Below are 12,465 nucleotides of genomic sequence, written 5' to 3'. Positions count from 1 at the left end.
GGGTATGTTTTTTGATGTGTATATTGTGTAAGTACGCGTTTATTTAATTAGCTAGGTGCTTATTTTCACTGCTCTAAGAATGAATGTTTTCAATTTTACTTTTAACCTGAGTGTTATTAAGGTAGAACGGTGAGTGATCAATAAATGACAGTGATATAACAATAGATTTAAAGACTTTAAATTAGAATCATCTTCCTGTTTATAATGTTAATTTTTGCTGATTTAAATGCCTTTATTTATAATATAGTATTGATTTATATAGAAACATGGGTGGAATACTTCTACATTGTTTTTTTTGTCGGCCACAAAAATCATTATACCTCCTGATTATACTGTAAACAAAGAACTATAATTATAAGCAACTACAAAAGCAATCTGTAAGATTGGTAAAATACTCCTATCAAAATATCACTTATGCAAAAAATTAGACAAAAACAATAATACCTCACTTGCTCTTGTTTAAAATTTGTTACATTTCAATCCTTTATTATGTAGCTTTTAAAAACCAATTTGAAGATAGTGGTAACTACCTTAATTGACTTTTAAAATTGCTTACAGCTATATTTAGACACTCTGACAGTTGAACTTAGTATTTCTGAATTTGTGACAATTAAAAGTTGGGGTGACATGACATAGTACTGGGTTCTTGAAATGTACTTGCCCTCATACATGAAAATTGAAGAACCAAAATGTTTTTTAAAATTCAGAAAATTTTGTTTCCCGTGGGGCCTGCTCTTTTAAAAAGACTTAAAGAAGCTTCCACTTTTTTAAAAAAAAAAGGTAAAACCCCAAAAGTTTGAAAGCAAAATACATAGACCAATTGAGGGTTTTTAAAGAGGAAAAAATATGGAAAGATAGTAAAGAAATAAACTCTGAAATTAAAAAAAAAGAAAAATCCCTTGGGGAATTAAAAAATTGAAATAACTCAGATAAATTCTTAGCTTATTTGAGTTAGAATGTTGAAACACTTTTTATTTTGAGTTTTTTTTCACAATAGAAAATAATTATTTTGGAAAAAAAAAGTGAGTAAATTTATCTGAAATTTAGCACACTTTTTTTGGTTTTAAAAGACCTTCACTCCATGCTACAGTTAATGGGTTTTGACATTTATTTATTTTAAAAGGGTCTGCCCCTTAGCCAATAGGTAAGCATTGGTTTTTTAATCCAGGGGGGGCGGTTTACCCTTGGGCCAGGCGAAATTTTTTTTGGACATTTGACTCAGGAAAAGGTCTGTCACTTGATGATTAAAAAGCTTTCCCCTTTTAAATGCTTTATTTTGATCTAGGGATTTAAAAATTTTCCCAATTTTTTTTATTGCCTTTTTTGACCTCGTTGAGTTTTTCAATTAAAAAACTTTTTAACTGTTAACAGCGGGCAATGGGTATCAACATAACTCCCTCTGATATTTAATTAAGGTAAATAAAATTTTTTTATGTAAAGTGTAAGTTTCCAATCTGGGATTATAGTTTATTATTGTTAAAAATTAAGTAAAATTTTAAATTGTTGGCTTAAAAAAATTTTTAAAATTTTTAATAACTGTTACAATTTATATACATGTACATATGTATATCATTTTCTCAGGTATAATATTGGTTTTGTCAGTTTTAACAATAATATTATTAGAAGTTAAAAGTCATTAAACAGTAAAAATAAGAGAGTTGTTTCCTATAACTTTGCATGCCTTTGTACACCATCACAGACAGCAACTTTGGTCATTTAAAGGAGCTTGACCTAAAAACAAATTTAAAATTCTTATAAGACAGATAAACTGTAGCACTAGAAAAATATACAAAAGGTGATGAAGAAATATTATACTCAAAATTAAATTGAAAGCTGATCATTGTGCAATTCTTAGCTCGATTTGAAAAGCAATTTTAAATCATTTTCATTTTTGAGTAATATTTTGTAATTAAAATGATTGTTCCAAAAAAATTAATTTAGCAAGTGATCTGACATTATGCGCACAAGTTATTGGTGTAGTAACACATCCAATAATATACAATTCTTGGAAAACATTTCCATTGTCGTCAAAATATCTTAGTGGAGTCCCTTTAATATAAATTTAGAATAGAATCATTTCCTTTGAGTTTAATGTTAAGTTGGTCTTTTTTTTTTTTTTTATGCAATTTTTTAAACTTTAACATAGCTTTAAAAAATTACTGTTGTTTCATTTTGAAAAGAAAAATTAAAAATATAAAGAAAAGATTATATAAATAAATTAAATACATGAGATTATATGGCAGTGATAGTTTCTAAAACACAAAAACACAATTGTTACGCTTTAATACACATATCATAATACTGAATGTCTTTTATTTAAATAAAGGTGTCTAATTCTTTAGTGATACAATAGCATGAATTAATACAGATTATTTTATTAAACATTAGAGTAGTAAGGTATGATTTATCAATGATTTATCAAGCAGTATATCCTAGTTTAGTTACAGTATAACAAATGGAATAAACAAAATTGTGATATCCGAGTAACAATAGGGGTACATGTTTCACATGTTTCGATAGGCCCATCTTTAACCAGTGTCGAGGTTAAATTTTCACGGGTTTCTAGGATTCTTTTAAACGTGTGCCAAGATATGACATCTGTCAGGGATCAGGGGAAAAAATATTCATCAATAAAAATATAAATGCTGTTTTTATGTGTTGGACAGTATGAAGTCAAAGTTAATGTTTAATTGGATTTTTGTCAATTTATGAAAGGTACAGTATGTGAGTTTTTTATTTTTGAAATCTTCAGTTCTTAATATGTATAATAATATTACCGGTAATATTGGAGTTGGATTCAATTAAGAGATTACGCCAGTATATAAATATAAAACATTTGGAATTAATTTTAAAAAAATAGAATAATTGATATTTTAGTAATATAATCATATAATATATAAAACAGTCCATGAATTTGAATTTATAAAAGTAGAAATAATTAATTGATATTTGAGCTACAATATAAATACAAAAATCACCACAAATTAGTATTTAAAAAGTTAAATATTGATATTTGAGTACATGATATATAATTACAAAAAACACTGCATGAATTTAATTTTAGTATCAAAAGTTCAAATTTTTATTAGATTTTAAAATAATGTATAAATAAATTATTGATCTTGGTAAAATATAAAAAAAAGTGTATAAGCTGGTTTACATTGAGCTGGGATGTACTATAACGTATCGTAAATTTGAGTATAAAACTGACGTCAATGGATGTTGAAAAAGTAACCAATACAACATACAGAAAAAAAAAAACAATAGGGAACTTGTGTATTAAATATCTGTAAGAATGACATGTTTTTATACTTTTTACAATAATTATATGCCTATATCATACATCATTAACATTACGTTTTATTTCGCCATCATTATCATATAGCTGTAACGTTGTTGATTTGACATCACGTCCATTGTATTCTGACGAAGCTACTCTATTTAGTGAAGTCCGTAAATAAAATACTTGTTGTAGTTGAACGTTTGATGTTTCATACATAATATAGCACTTTGGTATAGAAATATCAAAGAAAAAGGCATTTGTAATGTTCCTGTATTAATTTATCATTTACGATTTATATTCATTTAGGATGGAAAAAAAAACATTACAGAATGAATTTCAGTTTGATTGTGTAGGAATATATAAGGTTATTGAAATGCTCCTGAATCTGTTCCTGGAACCAACAAGTATTGACAAGCATACAATGACTATAAGTTTTATTTTTGTTGGTTGGATATAACATAGCACCAACACAGTAATTAAATTAGGTCATACGGCAATTTTCCAGCTTTACTGGTTGAGGTAGACCTCAGGTGGATAGCTTTCACACATAAAAGAATTCAAAGTCCCTGACAAGATTCGAACCCACAGCATTAGGGGCAATGATTTTGAAGTCAAGACTTTAACCACTTAGTCTGACTCCCCTAAGAGTTTTATTAAGTTTCTTGCTTTACAATAGCTTCCCATGCACTCAGACTGGGTTTGAATCCACAGGCTAGCATCCTAATAGATAACTAGTCTTAATCATTTCGAATAAAGTTTCAGCATGGTATAATTGGCTGATGATATTTACATGTTTGGGTATTAATATGTGATGTTGGTCTTGACAAATAAATTGTGTGCTTTTTTTTTTCAGATCATTCACCAGAATTATTGATTTTATTTTAAAAAATGACCAATAAATAAAAATTAAGCATTTAAAATGTTCTTTATCTGAAATGGGGCAAAGAATTACACAAAAATACAGTTAATTTTCAACATTGTTCTGAGTATATTATTTTCTTTATTATCTTTTGCATAATATTATCTTCTCTGTTTTAAATGCCCCAGTTGATCATTGAATATAAAATCAAATTTTATTGTCTAAGGCTAACCTCAGTGGAACTCCTTTTTCTCAAACATAGAATTTTACTCATAAATTAGGCAACAGGCCAGTTTAAATTTGTTACAAGATTGACAGGCCTATCTCTTTCAAGAGAGAAGTTATAAAAAAAAAGAAAAATTTCATGTCAATATATTATTTAAAAAGTTATTGTCATGTCTCTATATGAACTGGAGTCTTGTTGGCTAAAAAGTCATAGGACTGCATAATATAAGGTTATCTATAATCTAGGTCATTTTATTTTCTTTAATGTGGCACCAAGAGACTGTAACTTTCTATATCGCCCAGCATGCAGTCTAACATCTACCAATTTATAACATTGTTATGCATTCTGTAGCTTTCAAGTTATTGATTGACTTTGTTATGGTCATTGTCTTCAAACCACTTGCCCCTCACTACTGTAGGTTCAAATCCTGCCAGGGACTCTGGAATTTTATTTGAGGAAGCCTTCCAGGTAGCTTTCACAATGTCATTGGTCCTACTGACCAGTGCCCGATTTTGCCTGAAGTAAGGCATGTAGGGGTACCGGAGGTTAACCTCAAAACTAGTAAAGCTCAAAAGTCGACATTTGACCAATACTGTATTTGGTGTTGGTGTGATGTAGTTAAAACCTAACCAGATAAAAAAAAGATCATCGTTTTTCTTTCATGTTTTTTTTTTTTCAAACATTTAAATGGCTGCTATATACTTGAAATATTCAGATGTTACTATATTCTTGTGCTAAGGTTTAGAAACATTTAGTTAATATCTCCCATCCTTTCACAGTTAGATAAAAAAAATTCTCAAAATACAGCAACAAAGTTTAAATATAGAAAACAATTTTGATAAGCTGCAATGAATGGGTCTCATTTACATATTTACAATGTATTTGTACTTGATTGTGGTATTGATATCATAGGTTTAAGATACCTTGCATGGACAGAGGCTCAGGACTATAATGAGGTGATTTTAATTTATAGGCGGAATTCTCTAATAAAGTGACAAAATAATCTGTTTCAAGTGTATAAATTTGCTGTATTGGAGTACATCTTCATTGATTAAGAAAGACGATTTTCTTGTATCTGTGTAACAATAAGGGTAGCAACTTTTATAAAGGTTTGGAATGTATAAGCTGGACTAATTTTTCAACAAATTTGATTTAAGTTGGCTTTTTAGCTCGACTTTTCTATGAAAAGGGGAGCTATCCTACTCGCCCCGGCGTCGGCGTCGGCGTCACACCTTGGTTAAGTTTTTCGTACCACCCCACTTTATTTCAGAAGTATTACAAGTATGGCTTTGAAACTTACCATACTTGTTCACCATCATAACCTCCATCTACAGACAAGAGTACATAACTCTGTCAAGGTTTTTGACAGAATTATGGCCCTTTTTTGACTTAGAAAGTGTATTGAGCTTGGTTAAGTTTTTTGTACCACCTCACTTTATTTCAAAACCATTGGAGGTATTGCTTTGAAACTGACCATACTTGTTTACCATCACGACCTTCATCAACAGACAAGAGGACATAACTCTGTCAAGGTTTTTGACAGAATTATGCCCCTTTTTGACTTAGAAAATACATTGAATATGGGTAAAATCCACTTATTGCCTTAACCCTTTGAGATATTGCTTTGAAACTTTTAATGCTATTTCACATCATTACCCCCATCTGTACGCAAGAGAAGGTAACTCTGTCAAGGATTTGTTTTAAAAATTAAGGCCTTTTATCGACTTAGAATCTTGGTTAAGTTTTTAGTACCAGTCCACTTTTTGACTGAACTGTTTGAGATATTAATTTGAAAGTTGGAATACTTGTTTACAATCATGATTCCCAAACATGTCCAGGAGAAGGTAATTCTGTCAAAGATTTTATTTGAATTATGGCCCTTAACTGTCAATGTTTTGTATTATAGGCAAGCACTAAAAAACTTAAAAAATCTAAAAAAAATCATTCCTATCCACTTGTTCACTTTACCATAAATTATGTCATAATAAAATAATTCTTCACTAAATATCTTAATGCTCATGGCCATTGTTCACTTTAAAAATACAGAGATTCTTGTATTGCCTTTTACTGCAAAAACTTTTTTTATTGGCAAGCAATAAAAAAGTCGAGCGCGCTGTCTTACGGACAGCTCTTGTTTTTTAGTATCCTAAAGCTTTTAAGACTGTGAGAATTATTTACTGACCCCAGGCTTGTTTTATAATGTAAAGTTATTCATAGAAAGATTTTGATTAAAGTTTAAATAATGCAAGTAATTAGATTTTTTTAAAAAAAAATTTTTTTTTTTATCAATTTAAGAATTTAATTGAAGTTGTGTTTTCCTCTTAAGATAAGCATGTTAAATAGTTGATATACTGTTAAAATATTCAAAACTAAAAACAATTTACCAAAGTTTTGTTTAAAATTCAAAACAACACAATTAACAAACGTTTTAATTTCTTGACAGCTAAAACTTTTCAGAGAAAATTGTGGAAAAAAAATCGCATCAACATTTGTTTTGGAGGAGTCTATATTTTACAGGAAGTGTGATATATTGCTTCATTCTAGTTTTACTGGAAATTGTTAACGGAAGTTGTTTCATACTAGTTTAACAGGAGGTGTGTTAAGTTACCAGAAATTCTTTTATACAAGTTTTATATACTACATGTAGTTTTACCTAAGAGCCCCATTTTACTATAATATTGTTTTAAATTATTACTTGTTTAGCAAAAAATTCTTTTATACTAGCTTTACCAGAAATTGTTTTATACTACTTTTACTGGAGGTGTGTACTGTAATATTATTTTATACTAGTTTACCAGAAATTCTTTTATACGAATTTTACCAGAAATTCTTTTATACTAGTTTTACTGGAGATGTGTACTCACTGTAATATTATTTTATACTAGTTTACCAGAAAAATTTTTTATACTAGTTTTACTGAAAACTAAAGGTGTTTAGTATAATATTGTTTTATACTAGTTTACCAAAAATTCTTTTAAACTGGTTTTACCGGAACTTGTTTTATACTTGTTTTACTGGAGGTGTTTACTATAATATTCTTTAATACTAGTTTTTAGTGGGACAAGATTTTGGTTTAAGTGTTTCTATATTTATAGATGTTTATATATTGGTTTGACAGCAAACGCTATAAGTTATGCACACAATTCATTCACAACTACTTATTTAATCTTGTTGCTTTGATGTTCTGTCAAACATACTTCTGTATGAAATCCCCTTATCTATTTCAGTATGAAATAAAACTTTTTGATGATCTGTGTAAGATGTATACATATATATGTCAGGTATTAGTTTTAAAGTTCAGGCGCTGATCCAGGATTCTCTAACATAGGGGGTCTCAATAATTTCAACAAGGGGTTATCCATATTTCATAAGGAGGGTCGACATTTTACTAGTTTCCAAGAGTCAAATTTATGCGGGTTTTTAACCAGTTTTTGAGTGACTTTTTTTGTTAAAATAACATTAGTTGATATCAAAACCGGAGAGAGGTTCCACAATTACTAGCTATAATTAAATTCCAGGCAGGGTCAATTATGACCGCTTTAAAACCCACTCTCCCTCTTTCTGGATCCACCCATGAGGTCGGAATTTCCAAGGTTAATAATTAACATAAAGTTATACAAATTGACAGAAAAGAACTAGCTGTTTTTAAAGCAAACACGCGGAAATCATTGTATCAAATTTGATATAAATCCTCAGCTGTAATCCTTTGGTTTATATCCTTACCTATGATGTGACATATTTCCCTAGTAGTTTAGTTTGTGTTGTAATATCCCCCAGGTGATAAACAACTTCTGCTGCTTATCAGTTAAATTCCTTTTGAATTATATAGATTTATTTTATTGTAAGATAAATTATTTGAACTGGTCTGATTTTAATGCTATCCAAAGAAGAGAGCATATAATATGTTGTCCACGTCTTGTCTGTCCTTCTGTCCATCTGTCTATCACCCTCTTGTCTGGGGAGTAACTTGAAGAAAAGTATTTCAGAAATTAAATTTAAAAAAAAAAAAATTAGCTATTATGATTACTGAGTTGTTGTTGTGTAAAAAAAAAATGAAGCAACTTTAACGTAGCCCATAATGACAAAGTGCAGTTTGTTATACAAAGGCATAATGCTGAAAGCTATAATTTTGGAGTTATGCCCCTTTTTAATTTTGATTTTTTTTTTGTCAAAATTGGTAGCCCTTAACCCTTTCCCCCATGAGCATTTTGTGGAAAATGGCCGTTTTCACTGAAAAGCCTCCTGTTACAAGTTCAAACTGCTATGAAACTATGAAAAATGCTTCAATACTAATCAAACTTGGCACAAATGTTGACTGGACCATTGCCTTTGTAACGACATGCTCAGTCTTAAATTTCCTGTTACCATGGCAACGAGGGGGCATCTCAAAATTGCCCAAAATCACTATTTTGCCTCGATTTTTTCCATCAAAATTTATTTCAAAGTGCTGCAACTTCTCAAGGGATTGAGATAGAGTCAAAGGCTTTTCAGCGTTGGTTACACGTTACATTATGATCGACCTGGGGTCATTTTTAGCCTCTCACAAGTCCAAAATTTTCTTGGCGATGAGGGGGACTCCGCCCCCCTTCAAACCCCCCTAACAGAAGGGGGCACATCCCCCTTCTGGCAACCCCCTGATGTATCTTTTGGATGGGGGGCCGCGCCGAAAAAGTGCTCAATTTTTTTAGCAACATTTCTCAAACGAAAACATGTGTTTGGGGCCCAAATAGGACATTTTTTCACTCTTTGAGGCCTAAAAAAGGGGGGGGTGGAAAGTGCGTTGTTTCGCGTATATATGGGGTAAAGGGTTAACAGACAAGCGTACATACGCAGTCAAATTGTAAAGTGCATTAATTTTATTGTTTCCTTACCCCAAAAAGATCACAATAATGATGTGCAAAGTGTCTTGATAAATATTCTTGATTTTGTGTTCATATTTTGAACCATTCTAATTTTGTTTGATAGTAATATATTTATTTATTATACTTTCAAAAATAGGATCATTTCTATTTGGATAAAAGATAAAGAGGGTATTTGAGATGTGCCTACAGTGTTTAAGATATCATAAAAAATAAATATTCATAGTTTTAAGAGGTCCATACTTGAAATCAATATTTATTACCTGATAGGTGATAAAGTTCTTCTGTTTAAAAGCTTTAATCTGAAACATGATTAGACCTGTCCTACAGTCTATGACTAGCTATGACCTATGACAAGAAATGAGTACTAAGTTTAATTTCAGAGAATGATGGCTAATAGTTAGTGGATATTCTATTTTCACTGGACATGGGTCAATATTATATGACCTGATGAAAATTTTAAAGAACTACGGTCATTTGTTTTGTCTAAGGTAAAAACAATGCTCATTAATTTAAGCTAAGACAAGAACTATTTGTCTTTGGTATTATATTTTATAGTCAAATGTCATTGGTTTAATGTAAGACAAAGACAATGGTCATTGGTTGAAAATAAGACAAGACTTAGTGTTAAATGTAAGACAAGAATTTTTATCATTGGTTTAATCTTTACATCGAGAACAATGGTCATATAAGACAAAGACAATCATGGTCATTGGTTGAATGTAAGACAAGAACATTTCCTTTGATACAAGACAATGACAAATCTTAATCAGAACAAAGGTCATTGGTTGAATCTAAGACAAGAACAATGGTCATTTCTTTAATATAAGACAAAAAATTAATATAAAACAAGAACAATGGTGACATTCCTTTAATATAAGACAAGGACAATGGACATTCCTTTAATATAAGACAAGAATTTAATATAGAACAAGAACAATGGTCATTCCTTTAATATAAGACAAGAACAATGTTTACTCCTTTAATATAAGACAAGAACAATGGTTATTGGTTGAATCTAAGACGAGAACAGTGGTCATTTCTTTAATATAAGACAAGAACAATGGTTATTGGTTCAATCTAAGACAAGAACAATGGTCATTCCTTTAATATAAGACAAGAACAATGGTCATTCCTTTAATATAAGACAAAGACAATGGTTATTCTTTTAATATCAGACAAGAATTTAATATAGAACAAGAACAATGGTCATTCCTTTAATATAAGACAAGAACAATGGTCATTTCTTTAATATAAGACAAGAACAATGGTTATTGGTTGAATCTAAGACAAGAACAGTGGTCATTTCTTTAATATAAGACAAGAACAATGGTTATTCTTTTAATACAGTGGAACTTCGGTAAGTCGAAGTTGGAGGGACTTGTGTAAAAACTTCGACACATCGAGACTTCGACTCATGAATTCGGTCTGAATTTCATGACAAAATTTCAACCCGTGAATAGCCCTAATTATAAGATCTATATTTTAACCTATTATGTTTTATTTCATTCATTAATCTGATATTTTATATTATAGAATGATAAATATGACATGTTAAGTAACTTTTTTACGGGTAATGATTTGGACTACCTGTTGACGTAAACAATGAAGTTACAAAAGGCGTAACGATATGAAAGGGCAATAACTAAACCAGTTTATAGTAAATATTTCGCGTGTGATTATCACACGATACCGGGTCACGGAAGCACTCAAATGATAGTTTTTAATGTTTACATGAACTTTCAAATACCACTACGGCAATTAAAATAGTAACAATTTAAGCATTTTTTCACACATTTAAACGCATACAAAGGCTGTTTGAATACTTGGCTGTGCAATTAACACCTGTCACTAAAGTTGATCGGAAATCGTCATCATGGCCAGAAAAGGTGTGAAAAATGTCTCGAGATCAAAGGTGTCAAAATAATCGAAGGACTTTGACTTTTTTGTGGTAAATTGTACTAGATTTATTCTATACGGACCACGAAAAAACTTCATCACATCAAAAATTCGACACATAAAATCTCGACTCATAAATAGGTTTTTATAAGGAATATATAAGGGAAAAAATCGGGACTTTCATTTTACTTCGACACATCGAGATCGACTAATCAAAGTTCGACTCGAAGAAGTTCTACTGTATATGATAAGAACAATGGTTGTTGGTTGAATCTAAGACAACCTTTAATATAAGACAAGAACAATGGTTATTGGTTGCATCTAAGACAAGAACAATGGTCATTCCTTTAATATAAGACAAGAACAATGGTCATTCCTTTAATATATGATAAGAACAATGGTTGTTGGTTGAATCTAAGACAACCTTTATAAGACAAGAATAATGATTATTGGTTGCATCTAAGACAAGAACAATGGTCATTCCTTTAATATAAGACAAGACCAATGGTCATTCCTTTAATATATTAAGATAAGAACAATGGTTATTGGTTGAATCTTAGACAAGAACAATAGTCATTTCATTAATACAAGACCGGGGTCATTGTCACTCACTAGGTTTAATCAAAGACAGGGCAGTGGTCTTTGGTTTAATCTTAGAAGGTTTAAGAAATATTTTCATATATATTGCTGAATATTTGATAATTATAAAAATTGAGAGGATAAAATACACAATTTAAAAGATATAAGCATGTGGTGTATTATTTCTCTCTATTCTTGATTTTGATATGGTCAATGATTAAATCTTGGCAAAACTATTTACATAATTGCAATATCTCAAATAAAAACAAAATTTTTGTTTAAGTAAATAAAGGTGTTTTAACTGATATAATATTATTGTGATTTTAAATGGGTTCAAGTGAAATATTACTTCTGTATTGTATTTATATAAACATAAAATATATTAAAATACAGCAGGTTCATGATATTGGGAGTGAGTAAGAAGAATAATAAAAGTACATTTAATAATATGAGATTACCTAATACCATAAAACAAAACTGTCTCTGGAATATTAATATACCGTACAGTATTTTTGACATTAATTTTTTTTAAATAAGATAATGAGTTTCATAGCTAGGAGTAAATTATTTCATCATTTCCGTGACGACAGAAGATGATTTGCTGGACTTAGTATTCAGAGGTCTGTACTGTAATATAGCATTTATTAAAAAGTTTAAAAAATTAACTTTACATTAATAAAATCTCAGCTTTTCAAGCATTGTGAAGCAAGCGCTCAAAACTTTTTAAATTGCATTTTATCTATTTTCTATTTTGAATTAG

General features: G+C 29.9%; 1 protein-coding gene across 3 annotated transcripts in view; it reads left to right on the top strand.

The window, feature by feature from the left end:
* Positions 1-2,575: 2,575 nt before the first annotated feature.
* The window catches only part of LOC132746852 (cytosolic carboxypeptidase 2-like), a 122,445-nt gene continuing 112,555 nt past the window's right edge, over positions 2,576-12,465 (top strand). Inside the window, exon 1 of one of the 3 annotated variants that reach the window (XM_060736127.1) lies at positions 2,576-2,715. The gene's annotated coding sequence lies outside the window, so the exon portion shown is untranslated. Of the gene's footprint in view, positions 2,716-5,269; positions 5,325-12,465 lie in introns of those variants that run through there. The other 2 variants (XM_060736130.1, XM_060736121.1) reach the window with 2 other exon arrangements.

Source organism: Ruditapes philippinarum, unplaced genomic scaffold (assembly GCF_026571515.1).
Source record: "Ruditapes philippinarum isolate M1 unplaced genomic scaffold, ASM2657151v2 ctg387_1_1_1_1, whole genome shotgun sequence".
Taxonomy (NCBI): domain Eukaryota; kingdom Metazoa; phylum Mollusca; class Bivalvia; order Venerida; family Veneridae; genus Ruditapes; species Ruditapes philippinarum.
Note: the sequence above shows the minus strand (reverse complement) of the source record. Positions and strands in the feature narration are given on the sequence as shown.